At 45.5% G+C, this 15,922-nt stretch overlaps 1 protein-coding gene across 3 annotated transcripts in view; it reads left to right on the forward strand.

The window, feature by feature from the left end:
* C6H11orf24 (chromosome 6 C11orf24 homolog) overlaps nt 1-15,922 on the forward strand; it is a 45,652-nt gene that overhangs the window by 11,339 nt on the left and 18,391 nt on the right. For 2 of the 3 annotated variants that reach the window (XM_036384971.1, XM_036384973.1), the window contains exons 1-2: nt 13,559-13,674; nt 14,465-14,587. The gene's annotated coding sequence lies outside the window, so the exon portion shown is untranslated. Of the gene's footprint in view, nt 1-13,558; nt 13,675-14,464; nt 14,588-15,922 lie in introns of those variants that run through there. The other variant, XM_036384972.1, reaches the window with a different exon arrangement.

Below are 15,922 nucleotides of genomic sequence, written 5' to 3' on the forward strand. Positions count from 1 at the left end.
TCCAGCAGTGGGGTCCTGCAGCAATGAATCAGTCTCAGACTGACACAAATGGACCCCTGCCCCGCAAACTCAGGTGTAAGAAGTGAATTTGCAAGGGGATTTTTAATCTATATAAACATCATTTGACATAGTATTAATTATTTCTGATCCTAGCAAGTGATCAGATTTAAAGGGGAGAGAGGACATTTTGTCATTGAGTGTAGTAGTTACAAAAAGAGAATATGATGCAGGTTGGGAGGCCAAGGTTGTTTTATTTCCACCCAGATCTCATGTGTGAACACAGAACACTCTGCAGTGAAAAAAACATGCACGTTACTCTGCATGATTCCCCTGTGAGGTGCCTCTCTGTTTAGGCAGTTTTCCAGCAGTCAGTTGTCCTTCATAACCTGAGCAGCTAATGCTGCAACCCAAGATGCCCAGGAAGTTGCGTGTTGTTGTAGCTATTGCCGTTAATGAAAACTTCCAGCTTAAGGAGTGGCAATAGCTATTACATGGTACTGAAGGCAGTGGTTCCAGTAGCAAATGTTGAAGCCTAAGAAAACTCTGCAGTTTGAGATCATGGGAAATACAGGAATCTCTGACCTTGTATAGTCTGCACACTTTTTTTCTGCCAGCTGATGCTAAATCTATGTCTGCTGCGAATAGCAGAGAAGGATGAGGTTGGCAGGCAAGGGGTGAAGTCAGGATGTCCACTGCTCTGTGTCCTTGCCCTGAAGTTTGACAGTGCTGTTGGAGACCTTCAAGCCATTCTGTTTTCCTTTGGCAGCCACTGCAGTCCAGCCCTGAGGGAGGACCTTCCTAGCTGATTGGGGATGTGGGTTTTTTGCATTGATGCTGACTCAGATGGTTTGCAAGGGTAAATTCTGAACCTCATCTACCTGCTACTGTTTCCTTAGATGTCTGGGGAGTCAGAACATGGGAGCAGACCATCTGTCATCCCTGAATCAAAAGAAATATTTGAAAAGTTCACTTGGAAACAAAAATGCTCATTGGCTAGGGGTGAAATCTGGGACTCTCTTACACTTGAATAAGCCCGTATGGAATGGTATTGGCAGGAGCCAGCACCTCTAGGGCACACAGACATGCTGCACTGCACATCTGAAATGCATGGCCGTGCATGAAGACTGCCAGAGTCAGGGAGAAACAGCTGCAAAAGAAGCACCAGATTTTGATGTAATATGTACTGCCTTCCATTGGGTCAGAAGCAAAACCTGTGGGGAAGAGGGAGAGCTGTCCATTCAGCCTAGCTTTCCATGGTAAAATGGTCACTCCTCCTGACAGCCTTCAGAAAGGGATTAGATCCCCTCAGCAAAATGACACCTCACAACCTACACCCCAGGAACACCCACCCAGGACACAAGCTGCAAAGACAGAGTAAAATTTGTAAATCCCTGTTGAATTTGGGGCTTTCAGCCCTGTTATGTCGCTGTGAGTTCAGGAATTGCCAAGGAGTGCCAATATTTTCTAATATAAGTTGTGGCTAACCAAGAGGGGTTAAATGCATATCAATTCACTCTGCTCTACTCAACCATTGCAAGTTGTTGGATAGATATAGACAGAATGATAAAAGGCTGAGCTCAGCTGTCACTGGGTGGTGAGGCACGGCTGCTGCCCTTTGGCAGTGATAATGGAACAAATAGGTTGGGAGGAGGTGTTTTACCTGCTCAGTGAGAATCTGGCTGGAGATTCAAGAAGTGGCTTTAAGGTTCAGACTCCTCAAGGAAGAGTAAAGCTGGGGGATGGAGAGAGTGGCCATAAGCATAACATGCACTAGTTCAACATTAAGCATCTTGAAATACTATGGGTTTGTTTTTTTTCTAAAAATACAGCATCTGCTGGTTACTGTAGGCTACAAGGTATACTTGTTCTTAGGCTTTTTTCTCTGATCCTAAGAATTATAAATCTGTCTTATTGCTAGTGGGTGAAAGCTCAGGTATCTAAGTCACTATTATGAAACTGGAAATACAACATCTGAAAGCCCTATTTCATGACTGCAAAATAGTCTCAGCTGACAATGCTGCAGATAATCTGAGTTAATTTTCAAAGGTTCCTCTCCTGCATTTCCTCCTCCTAAGGGCTCCTGACTGCTCTGATGTGGATGATCTTGATTAATAATGCAGAGATGTGTGAGAAGGCAAAAGCAACATCAGTCCCTAGAGGCAGTTCAATAAAGCAATAAATGGTTTTCTCCTGAGGTGTGTATTTATCCTGACGGTGCTGTGATGAGACAGATAAAAAGCTAGGTAGGAAGGCTGGTTCTGGTGACTCCTGGAGCAACAGGCATCTTGTGTGGCTCCCTTCTGCCTCATGACAGATTATAGGCTTGGCATCTCCTCTTCCTCAGCAGCAGCACTGATGAGATCCTGGCTCCTTACAGTCTCAGCTCATCAGAACTCAGCAACAGAGAACACAAGAGTTCTGTCCCATGGGCCTTAGCAACTCTGGAGAGTATGACTTTAAACTTCAGTTCAAGGGGGAGCCAGAGCAGCAAATATATAGTCAAGGATTAAAAAAAAGGTGATTGAAATGGAAACCTCTTCTGGGTCAGTTCTGTGGCTGCTTTGCCAGAGTGCACAATGTGCGTGGATTAGCAGACATATATAAATTACCACAGCAAGAGCATTTAGACTAAGATCTATGATATCCTATTGGATGAAATGATCCCTGATTAGCTCACTCTGTTTTCTATTCACATTGCCCAGATGTGTTGCAGGGCTGGCAGAGGTAGTGGTGCAGTAATACAGGTTCTCAGTGTGGATAAAATAGCATTGCTCTGTTCCCTTCAAAAAGTCAGCCCATCTTCTCACACACAGGTCCAGACTAGGATTCTCCTATTCCCTCCTGTCCTGAACAAACCCTTGAACCACTACCAGTGTAACTCTGCTCTGCCTTCCTGCATCTTACTGGCAGGATCTGGTCCAACCAGCCACCACTCAGCACCCCTCTGACACACCTGTACAGTCAGTGTTGCTGCTCTTGGCTCCTCAGTACCATGCTGGGAGCCCATTATTCCAAGACCTTTGGGCTCTACCACCAGCTTTAGGATTGCAGCACATCCTGGGCTGGGAATAAAGGAGCTGTGAACGTGTTTGTCGGTGCTGGCTATGCAGCCTGCAGCAATGCACGCAGGCAAAATGGAAATTCGAGAGAAGCAACATTAGCAGAGTGTCCAGAGGGACAGACTGATGGCATCCATGCACCTTCACACCCAGACAAGGACCCTCAGTGCATGCAGTGACAACCAGCTCAAATGAAACTTAACATGAACCAAAAGGAAAAAAGCAGCTTGACAACTCAAATCCTTGGCAAAATGAAACCAATGTGAAAGCACATCTGCAAAAAATACGGCAAATTAACAACCTTTTTCATTAGCAAATTCTCTTGTGATGAGTAATGTCTCCTGGCACCTAGCAAGCAGTCAACCTCAAGCTAGCAGAAGTCAGGAAGGATGTTGAATAATCCTGTTTTTTGCATCAGGTCATCCTCCTTTCTGGAGGCATGTGTCTTCCCTGGATCTTTTAGAGGCTCTAGCCCTTTCAAAGGAAAGGCTGCAAGCTATGTTTGCAATCCATGAATATGATCCCTGAAATGTGGTTATTTCTTTCAAGGGTGCTGGCCCTCTTTTGCAGGAACTCCAGTTTTCACTTCCCCTTCTGCTCTCTAAGCTATTCAACCAGAGTTAATATGTTACTATAGGTAAGTTAGAAACTACTAAAAGTGGTTTGTGATCTGCTAAAAACGTGGGAAGTTTTTTGTGGCCTTTTGGGTAACCGTGTGAGTTACCCAAAATATTGCCTAACTTGCTTGGACTGCTGAAGGTTTGGTGTGGCTTTAGGATGTAAGGAAAACCAGTGGCTGTGTGCAGCCATTAACAAATGGAGGGCCACAGAGCTCACTGACTGAGCTCAGGGGCCAGCAATGGCAGATTTTTTCACTGTGTTATGTTGCTCAATGAGTTGTGCAACCACTCAGGATTTAGAAGGACTGCACCCATTGCCTTATTAATTCAAATAGCATGCTGCAGCCTCAGATAAAGGGGAACTAAAAACCTTCTGCAGTGTCAGGGGTTTGTTTGCATTGTTTTCTATGCCAACAAATGTGAACATTTTTCCTGGAGTGAAGAAACTTCCTCTAGTTGGGTTCTTTCTGAGGACCAAACGAGCAGAGGAGTGGCATGTGGCCATTGCTTCATGCTGATGGACAAAAAAAGGCCTATATTTGTTTGCTCAAGGGCTTTTCTTTTCTGATGTGATTATGCTTTTTTTCCTATGCTTTTGCAGTATCAGGGATCTTGAGTCTTTTCTTTCTCACTTTTGATGAGACCAAGGAGGTGCCTAACACAGAGATATGACTCATGACTTTACATCTGATTGCCAGTTGCCAGCCCTGAATAATTTCCAGGTTCCTTTTCCTGTGTTCCTCCTATAAACAGCTCTCCAGGGTACACAGATCTTTGAGACAAGCTCCCAAGCCACCTGCTCTCTTCTCACCTGCTGTTCTTTTTCCCTTGGCATGAAATGTCTGGCTAAGGTTTCTGTCCCGAAGGATCTAGCAGCTGCTGAACTGGGTTATTATCCACAGAGAAAGGAGCTGGGGAAACACAGAGATCAGTAACTTAGCACTAATTTTTTCCTCAAATTGTCAACTTTGTGTTGTGTCTCCCCTTCCCTCAAGAAGTGATCCCTCAAGAGTGATCAATTCTGCATGGCTTTTGCCAGCCCAAAACTAATTCTTAGTACCCAACAAAACAGAGTTTTCCCCTGCACCAACAGAGACCTCCTGTTAACTCATCCTAAAGGTGTATTAGCTGGTTTTGCTAAGTTTTTTGCAAGGCACCGTATATATGTGTTCAGCTTGTGTTTCATCACCTTCACCATGTCCCTATCCAAGATGCAGTCTTACACTTTTCTGTCCTCCACATCACCTCTCTTGTCAGCTTAGGATGAAACCTCTACTTGGAGTTTGTCCTTCCACATTACTATACTAAAGAGTACTCAGACTGAATGTGCCTATGGCCAAGTAATCCAGCCCATGCCATATGACTGGTGGTAGAAGATATTTCTCTGGAGCCTGCAAGGAGTTGTGCAGAATTAAACCACCTGGAAGCATTGTACTGCCCTTAGGCACAGCTGTCAGATGGTGTGATTATGGTCAGATGGTGACAGTGTGATTATTTCTATTATTTGTATCCTTTTCTTCCCTCTCTATCCTCTTTCTTCTTACAGATTTATTCTGAGTACCACTATGCACCCATTGCAATGAGACCTGGTGGAGTTTGGTGCAAGACTGCTTCTCAGGGAGCTATTCAAGAGTTCCTGCTTAAACTCTCTTTTTCCCTTCCCTTCCACAATAGAACACCCTTCTCTTTGTAGTGGGTTCCATCTCTCATTTAGCAAATACCCTTTGAGCCAATTTGCATTGCTGGAGAGCAAACCTGGACCAAAGGAGTTTCCATACTCCTGATTTGGGAAATAGAGATTACAAAAGGGGTCAGCCAGGAGCAAGAAGCAGGAAAGTTTAGCTGTTGACTAGATCAGTGGTCTCCAAAGTGGGGTGTGTGCACACCATGGGGTGCACACAACTATTCAAAACTTTTTTACTGATAGTGGTATGCAAGATCAAAAATGTTTGGAGACCATGGATCTACATTTACCATAACCCACCTCCCTTCCATGCTGTTCTGTCTGGAGGGTCTTAGCTCTACATTTATGTCCAAGAAGCCAACAGGATTAGCCATTGCAAGGGCACTTGGTTATGAACAGAAAGACCTCAGAGACAGGATGGCCACATGAAAAAGAGATGACTAGGGCAAGATCTCTGAGGACTGAGTTTCTGCATATACACAAGACAGAGGCAATTATTTGCCCCGTGGACAAGCAGATCTCTAAGGGCTGGCATGAGTCAATGTTTGCCAAGTGGTTGTTTTCTGTTTTCAGGGTGATTCTCTGAAGACCTGAACATGAATGCTGACAGATGGTGATCTCTGGTATAGTGAATGTGAGTGTTTTTAGTACAAGAACACACATTTTAGTACCATTTAGAAAGCAACACTTATGCTTATAAAGGGCAGCAAATATCTTGCCCCATTAATACAGACATTTTCGCATACTTGTAGTTGGCTGCTGTGTTAGGCAGTACCACATTCTGCATTCACATCAAGTCTGTCATCTTAATGGAAGTAAAAGATGTGAGGCCAAAGAAGACATATATCTGTCCACTGATGATTTAGGGACATGGATGTACTTTGGAAACTTTTCTACTTCTTCTACCATTATCTAGGTGTGTGGTTTCAGGGTAAGAAAATGGGTGCCACCTCTTAAATAACTGACATTTTTAAGTGCTTACCACTTGGTTTCAGAGTTAAATGACCTAGTTGTATGGATGGAGGCAGTGCACACTTTCTGTCAGTTTTAGAGAGGCAGAAGAGACACTGCTATGACCAGATAATGCAGCGCAGCTGTAAGATCAAGCACTTGGAAGTTCATTGAAAGCACTTTGCTAGTTCTGAAGCTATCACTATGGAGCAAAGGGGAAGGACATTCCAAACTGAAGGAAAGGTAACAGAAGCAGTAGCTGGTGACAATCTCTTCTTCTGCACTGTTTGTGTGAAGTGCTCTTTGGGAGTGTGGGTAGCAATGGAGGCCCATTTTCTGTGTCCCCAGCAGCATGGGGAACCTTGCAAGCAGCACAAGTTGCAATCTGAAACTCAGATTGTCTCGGAACAATGCTGCAGAGCAGTGGTGAGACAGGCACAACACATCCCATCTTGCCTCAGAAATGTGCAACAGTTGGTGGGGCACTGGGCAAGGCTCCCCTGCCAGCTTGCTCCCACACCACACTGGCTCCTTTGGACAGCCTCCAAGTACTTTTTAGCAGCTGCTCTGTTGAGATGTGCAGGAGATCTGGTGCAGCAGGAGGAGATGGCCTGTCACCAAAGTGGCACGAGGGTGGGCCTTTATCAAAGACATTCATTTTGTCTGACAGGATGGCAATAAGTTAATCAAGCAGAAAAAGCAGTGAGCAGAAGATACTTTAACCCTTTTCTGCTTCCTTGCAGGCTCTGGAAAGGGTCACCTTCATATGGCACCATTGGTGGTCAGGTCTCAGCTCACTAAGGAGATGATTATTTTGGAAAATAAGCACTAGAGAGTATGCTAATGGTTGACTGCCCTCTCTTGCCCTCTCTGTACCTGATCTCAGGAGGAGACTGGCATCATGCTTTGCTGTTCTCCAGCCCCTGTGGACACTCCATGGACCCCTGTGTAAAAAATGTGGATGTTCATGCATGTGCTGTATCATTAGAGCAGCTACCCCATTCTTCCATCAGTATTTCACTATTTAGACTGTTGTGTGGCTTGTTTGGGCTAAGTTTTTCTTTTTTTAGCAAAATCTACAGATAGAGACTGTGATAGCTTGGTAGTAATACAGTGCCTCTTCCTATGCAGGGATGCCTCAGAATTTGTCTGAATCCAGTCAAAAGGCTTTATCTTAAAATAACCAGCTTTTTTCTTTTGTAGCACAACAAACCAAAACCACATCTGCTCCACACTGAGTTAATTTGTGCAAGCTCCTGATCACCTCATGTTTTTATATTGCAGCTATAAACCCTGGAGTGGAAAGATGGTGGTCAGAAATGGAAAGGTGACTTGCAGAAATGCCACCAGACACAAGGCTGACAGTAGCACTGTAAGGCATTGCTTTGATGATCTTTGTTTCTTTGGGTTATGCAAATAGCTACAGCCTTTTCTTTCTGTGCCTGTCTAAGGTGGCTCAGTGGAGGCTGCTGTTAAGGTGGCAAGTAGAGAGAAAATGATGGAAAATTCATTGGCATATCCACAGCTTTTAAACAAACAGGCTGAAAATAAAGCAAACAAACATCAACAGCAACATTTTCAGAGTATTCATCCAGTTCTGGATTCATCTGTATATAATCTTCAGATGTTCTTGGCATCAGATCAAGATCCTGGTTTGTGTTGGGAGAAGGGAGGGAGGAGGAGGAGGACTGAAGCAGAAAGTCCTGTGTTTGACTTGAATATGTTGGACTCAAAGTCAGGTGTGGTGCAGTCTGCCACCTATTCGATTGGGAAATTAGCATTTGAGCTTGACTCCTTATTATTGATGATCTTTTCAAGCAAGAAAACCCCTGCTTTCAGCATAAAGTATATAGGCTTAAGTTCCAGATTATTATTTTTATGCACTCCTAATCCCTCAAGCTAATCCCCCTGGCATAGCTCTAGGCAAAGATTTGGTAACTACTTTCATTATTAATTTTTTTTGTCTTTTCATAATGGTGGTTCCTGTTCTCTGCCACTCCAGCCAAACCCCCACTTTTCCCACTGTATGGATTCTTGCTTATGTTGCTTTTCCAGCATTACTTTCTGAAGGGGTTACCTCTTGTTCCCAAATACATTCTTTCCACCAGCTTGGGCTGTTCTGCAAAAAAGGGAAGCAGCCAGTGCAAAGCATTCTAGCGTGAGTCAGAAATCCTTATGGATGAGCTGAACAGAGCGGAGCAGAAACCAGGTCAACAGCAGCTCTCATGAGAATTCAGCTGTATCCCTGGAGTGGCCATTCTGATCTGTCCTCCCAGCCCTTCTACTTCCCTGTATGGTCACACCTAAGCCAGGAAGGGTGTACATAGAATGTTGGTATGGACAAGACTGGTTGTACTGACCAGCGACAGCATGTTTCACTTTTCCTTAGGGAATATCCATCAATTCACTTATGGAAGTGTTTTCCACCCCCATTAGTGAAGCAAAGCCGGTCTGCCCCCTTTCAGAATGGTGTTTTGCTTGTGAGGACCAGCTCTTGCATGTGTCTGTACAATAAGCATGAGACAAGTACCACATCTCTCTCAAATGAGCATTACAAACCAGAAGCAGAAAACACCACATTCTCCCCCTTGTGGTGATGTTGGAATCTCTGCATCAGGAGAAATCCAAACGCTAGGACAGCCAACAACAATTTCCACAACAATCCCACAAAAGTGGATTTGGACACTTGGGAATTGGAATGAATTCGTCTGGCAAGCTCCAGTTCTGTTTTATTATATAACCCTACAGGATGTATAGGTATATACAGGATCTATAGGTATAGGATGGCAGAAGTCTGTACCTGGCCACAACTGCCAAGTGCAGCCTAGAGGTGAGCTTCCACAGGACTCCCATCCAGACTTCAGAGCATCTTCCACAGAGGAAGTGTGCATTTGTGCTTGGCCAAGAGATTTTCCTGGCTGCAGCATGCTGGCAGTGCAAAACAACAGTGGGGCTGTGGTTAAAAACTTCTCAAGAGCTGCTTTCTGCCTTGTGCCATGACCCCAAAGCAATTTTAAGTTTTCTGATACCCCCTTTCTGCTCTACCTCTTGTGCAATTTGTGGCTCTCTTTGGTGCCAGGTTCTCTCCATTTTCAGCCAGACTTAGTTAAAAGATGGAAGAGACAGAAAGACAGCTAAGTAAAGACAGATGAGTGCAGGACATTGCAACACATTGCCCCATGATGTCAGGTACAATGCACATCTGACAATGCACTGCTAGAAATATCTTTCAGGCTGCTTCTGTGAGAAGCTAATGTATATTTAACTCGTGCTTCAGAGATTCCCATGGCTTCCGAGAGGAAGGATTTCTGGCAGAGTGGGAAATGCATTTTTCATGGCAAAGCTGCAGTAATGTGATGCCAGTGGCACAGCTCTAGGAGTTTGAACATAAACAGGAGCACCCTGATGGGTCCCAAGTAATGTTATAATGTTCTGTGGGTGCATAGAGAAGATAATTTGTAGCTGTTTGCATGCATTTAATGCTTTACAGTAATTACAAATCCAGTCAACTAGACGGTCTCTGCTTGTGACCAATTCTTTAATTTGGTGTATATTGTTAAAATCAAATTACATGAGAGTCTTGGCTTTAAAGTAAGTTTAAAAAGAAGTTTTGGGATTTAATGATGAAATTTTTAAGTGACTGCTTTCAGTGGATGGGAACCCCTCAGCTCAAATATGAGGAGTTAATCTCAGTGAAATTTAGATAAGTTTATCCACATTATCACTTCTAAGGGCACTTATTTCACATTTCCATATGTTTTCTCACATACACCAAAACCAATTTAGAATGATAGTCAAGATTTGTATGCAGTATCTTGCTTGAGGAAGCTAGAATGCTCTAGAAAAGGCTTAAAAATTAGAAGAGTTGGCCAGACTCATGATTTTGTGGGACTGAATTCAGGTCTGGGAAAGATGTAGCATCAGAAAGAAATCCAGGTCTCTTCAAGATTGTTATACCAAAGCAAGCTATTGTACATTTGGCTGCTGGAGAACAAGGACTCTCTTTCTCAGCTAAAATGTCTCTTCTGTCAGCCTAGGGAAACCAGTGCTCCTGCAGCCTGTGCTGCCTCAGTTGCACAGAGCAATAGTGCCTATTCCAGCACTGGTATTTTGCAGAGAATGTAATTCCCAAGGAATGTATTTCCTTATCACACCACTGTCTTTAAAAATAAAAGCTCCAAAGAATCATCATGGAAATTTTTTTTCACAATATGATTTTCATTAGTAATTTATTCAGTCTGGCAGATGCCAACATGCAAACTATGCAAAGAGCAAATCTCTTCCTCCAAGTGTAAATATTTATAGATCATATTAAATGGTATTTAGTACTATGCAAACATATTGTCTACAGGTTCTAGCCAGATTCTTCCCTAATCGCAGCCTGGGAGTTGGCACAGGCATGTCCTCCATCAGAAGATGGTTATCAGAAAAAATAATAGCAGGCTAAATAGGTTCTTGGCTTAATTAAGGCTGGAGTTTATACCAGAGGTGAATCTGGCCCACACCAAGTTAAAACTGTTATAGCAGCTTGTATGTACCACACACAGAGCTGGAAAGATGATGCTTCCCTGGGGGGACAGCTTTCCCAAGCAGGCTGGGAACCTCTCTTGGCACTGGGCAAAATGGGCCATTACAACACAGGGCAGGGAGTTTCAATCTCTTATATGTTTTAATGTAGTTCCACATTTTATTAGACATAACAGGAGATGTATGACTATTCCTCATAGCCAGTTTATTTGAATAGTCTATGTTTATTTGAATAGTCCAGAAGAGCAAATATTCCCTATTCAAATCACCATCTGTTCTTAAAACAGAAAAGTGTTATTCCTCAAACACAGATCTGCCTTTAGGTCTCCAGCTCAGCCAGTGCAAAGTCCCTGAATGGGTTAATGTCTGGGACATAGCTGGACTATACTGAAGCCATTTGTGTTTAAACTAATATTCTAAAATCTCCTGCCCAAAACCCTTTGATAGCATTTTGTTATATCCCATAATCTCTACTCTCCTGACAATCTGGAATAAATGCAAACCAACTGAAAGCTCATTTATATTCTATGAAAACCTGCTCTTGCAAGCATGTCTTAGCACCCTGGCTTTTCACACGAGCATGTAAAGTTGCAAAGATCTCTAAACACTTCAAGATCGTTCTCTGGCTGTCTCAAAGGAAACAGCCCAGCTGACTTTCTCCATGCATTGCAGGGAGACAGGCGAGTGAGGGCAGGTTCATGACATCCCATTCCCTTTGGCTGCATGATCACAGCTTTTTTTCAGTGCCTATACTTTCCCATTGCACATCTGGACTTCTCTATGGGCATTTTTTTTTTCTCCTGGGACTGCTTTTCCCAGAAATGTGCTTGTTTTCCACTACACCAACCCTAAGGGCCACATATCCTTGTGCTTTGCACAACAGCTTCACAATATTTCCCCCACCACTGTGCATGGTCCTGCCAGATAATCTGTTCTACAGCAGACGGTCCCCCTCCCCCCTTCAACTGTCTCTTCTAATTCTCTTCCATTGCAGAGCTTCCTTCTCCCTTCCTCCTCCTCTGGAAAGGAGAGGAGGGAATATTTCAGTAAATGCTGGTATCCTACATGAATGATGGAATGATATATCTATACAATGTATACAGAGAGACATGCTTTAAATGGACTACTTAATGCCAGCTTTGCATTTTGTCTATTTTAAATTAACTGATGGACCAGGGTTTCAGCTCCTCCGCCTCCTCCTCCTCGCTGCTCATTTTAAAAAGCAAATTTTTGTGTTCTAAAATTACACTGGGATGTGTGAATGATTCTGGCATCACTTTCATCTACAGCCAGATTAGCAGTAGCAGACAAATCCACACATGACTTGAAGGAACAAGGATTCCTTCCTCACCTGTCTAATGGTACAGTTACTGTGTGAAGCATCTCAGAGTCTGGACTGTGTCTGTGTGTGCACAAGGCTGGTTTCTGTATGGTTTTTTTGATGGCTCCTTTTTCAGTTGGAAGAGATCTTAAAGAGATCACCCAGTTCCCACTCCCATGCCATGGACAGGAACACTTTCCACTAGACCAAGTTGCTCAGGGCTCCATCCAGCCCAGCCTTGAACACTGACAGGGATGGGGCATCCACAGCTTCTCTGGGAGAACTGATCCAGTGCCTCACCACCCCCACAGCAAAGAATTTCTTCCAGTGTCTAACGCCTCTCTGGGCAATCTGGAAATAACCCAAAGGAGCTGAATTCAGCTTGCTCAGAAATGGGCACCTATGGTTTCCTGAAGTCCTGCACCTGATGCCATCTCGTGGAGCCAGCTCCACACTTCAGAGTGCAGCTCGGATATTTATATCATGAATGTGTCTGTATATACATGAGCAGTACACTGTCTATAAAAGATTCAAAGCTCTGTTGCTGGTAGGGTTTGCCCCAAGCAGCTGGGGGCTGCTGATGTGCAAACTTTTGCCATAAAAACTAACAACAACAAAACTAAAACCAACACTAAAACCAACAAAACGATCGTTGAAGAGCTGACTTCTGGTCTTTGATATACTATTTATTTCAGCAGCAATCTCTGTTTAAGCAATGCTGAGGCTAGGGGACTGGCATGTCCAGTAAAGCAAAGCCTTGCACAGTGTAGGGGTTACATGAGAATAGGTATGTCTGGATTGCGGTGGAATGTGTGTTTCTCATACTCCGGGATAGCAAGACGCTTTTAGGCAGTACACTTATTTTTATTTTTCCTGCTGGGTGGTGAAAATGAACCATAGAATGGTTTGGGGTGGAAGGGGCTTTAAAGCTCATCCCGCTCCAGCCCCGCTGCCACGGGCAGGGACACCTCCCACTAGACCAGGCTGCTCAGAGCCGGGTCCAGCCCGGCATCGGGAACGCGCAAAACGGGTCGGATCAACGGGAGCTTTGCCAGGGCCGCTCCCGCTGCTGCGCCACCACCGGCGGCCGTCGACGCCGGAGCGCAGGGTGCGGAAAACAGCTTGGTGTGAGCACAGCTCCTCGCCGCTGTGCGTTGACAGAACGGCACAGACCCCCCCTTCAGCGTTAAGCCGCGGGTGGTTCACACGCAGCACCGCCGGTCCCGTCATTTCCGCGGACAGCGCCCGCCCCCTGCCCCGGGCCCTTCCCGGGGCCTTTCCGGGGCCACCGCCGGGGGGCGGAGCCCGCGCGGGAGGGGCGGGGCCCGGGGAGCCGGGCCAATGGGGCGCGGGCGGGGCGGGGCCCGGCCGTGGCATGTGGCGGGGCCGCGGGGCTCCGGCGCTTCTTCCGTTCCCTTCCCGGGGCTCTTCCCTGCCTGCGGGGCTGCGCCAGCGCCGGCCCAGCGCCTCTCTCGCCCCGCGGCCGCCTCCTCCAACGGCCCCTGCTGCGTCGTGAGTTACGGGCGGGCGGTGACTGCTCCCGGGCCTGAGGGAGCGCGGGCGGGAGGGACGCGGTGGCGGCGAGCGGCCGTGCCGGGGGTCCGCGGGGGGCGCGGAGCCCGGGCGGGTGCGGCGGGCGAGGAGCCGCGGCCCGCGAGAGGGGAGCGGCGGCTCGGCAGCCGTTCCGTGAACTGCCACGCAAGTTGCGAGTGCATTTGCGGCACGAGTTGCGAATGAATTTTGCCGTGAGTTGCCGCCCTGGCCCCGCAGCAGCGAACGCTGCGGTCTGTGAGCGCTCGTAGATGGTTTTGCTCGTGGGGAGGAGGGAGCGGGGAGAACTGGGTCTCATTGCGGGGAAGAGGTGATTGACTCAGCAAGTAAGTCACCCCCGAGTATGACATTTTTAGGCCCTATGGGCCACCTCAAAGATCCGGTGTCTGTAGGAGTCGCCGCCCTCAGGCACGGCATCACTGATATGTAAATATATCGCGTGTCCGAATAAATAATGTTGAGCGTGTGCAAGTGAGGTTAGGCTGGTAAGTGGCATCCTGTGGTATTGCACTGAAATCTTTTTCAGTTTATCCCTGAAGTGAAGGTTTTCAGAAGATTTCACTGTACCCTGTGCAATATTAGCAAGGTGTCAGCTAGAGTCCAGGAGACAGCAGGAAGAATAAACACCGTTCTTTGACCAAGCTCTCAAATATGGCATTCCATGGGGATATCCTCTTGCAGTGAATCTTCTGCTGGTGGATACAATAAATCCTTTAACTTTCCCCTCTGTCTCCCAAACTTTGTTTTCTAGGATTGGCAAAGAAAACTCCTGTCAGAGGATCGTGTCAAGTAATGTGCCTTGGTGTCCTACATGTTAGCTGACTGAATCCCTGCCAGACTTGGTCATGCAACACCATTGCTCTTTCCTGATAAAGTGAGTTATCTGACTGCTTACTGGAGGGACAACCCCAAAAAATCCTCCCCACCTTAAGAGAGATTGCCATTTAGTTTTGATGAGCAATGTAAGCTTGCTGATAGTGAACATTTGGTGCCCTTTAGTCCTCAGAGGGTTTATGACTGAACAGTAGCTTTGAAAACTAGGCTACAGGGTGCAGGTTGATGCAATGTTTCTGTCTCAAAAGTGCATGTATTTTTGTATCAATCTAATCTATCTGCCATAATCAACCACTACTCTGTACATTAATGCAGTCTATTATGTGACACTGGATAGTTTAGGAGAAAACCATCAATTTTTATTAGCTTTCATGTCTGTAGTAGATTTGTGCATGCGTCGGGCATGTTTGCTGCTTGATTCTGGCTTTTATGTGTATATAATGCATGCATACACACATGTATTGTTTTAGTACTTTTTTTGAAGAAATTCCAGGCTACATGTCTCTTAAAATGTTGGTGAGGACATCTTTATTTTTTGTTTTTAATTGCAAATTCCCTACCACATTTATAAACCCATCTGCCAGGAGACAGACTTTGCATCTGGTCAGCTATTATTGAAATTCTTATTGGCACATCCACACAACCTGAAGCCTCTGCCTTCTAACGGAAGTCTCCTGGCACAGGCTTTTTGAAGGGAGTAATTTGCAAGCAAAATTTCAAGCTTTGGTGATGAAAACATTCAATGCTGAAGACCTGGTGATGTATTTAAAATGTCTGGATGCATACCCTGGATTACAGGAAACGTACTAGCAGACTTTTCACTTGTGTGTTACTGGCTAAATTTTCAAGTGAGAATGTTGCAGGGACATTAAGGAATGGAGGTGTTTGTGCAAGGGAAGGCTGGAGGAAAAAGCAGTCAATTCACCAGGACTTGCAGGTAGTTCCTCAGCTGCTGTGCATTGCAGAGCAATAAAAACCCACACCAGCTGGCCATTTGTCCTTGTTTCAGTTGGGATGGGATACTTTTCTGAAGGAGGTGTCTGTACCTTCTTCAGGTACACAGCTGGTGCAAAGTTCATTTGTGAGGTACGCAAGATACCCTTCCCACCCCTGTCCAAGACAGTAATTGTAGGGTGAAACTCCACAGGTTGTGCTGAACCAGCAGCCAGACCAGTTGATCTTTATGACTTTTTTTTCCTCCTGCCCTTAAAAGGACTGGAGGGCAGTATCCCTGCTGTGTGTGCTGTTGCTGGATGCCATCTGACACTGTGTGCTCTGGCTCAGCGAGGTTGGTTCCCTTCCCAGCTTCCAGCCTGTTCTGCAGGTGTAGTCCTTTGTCATACCCCACATGTCAATGACATCAGCCACTCTGGCT

This window comes from Molothrus ater, chromosome 6 (assembly GCF_012460135.2).
Source record: "Molothrus ater isolate BHLD 08-10-18 breed brown headed cowbird chromosome 6, BPBGC_Mater_1.1, whole genome shotgun sequence".
Classification (NCBI taxonomy): Eukaryota; Metazoa; Chordata; class Aves; order Passeriformes; family Icteridae; genus Molothrus; species Molothrus ater.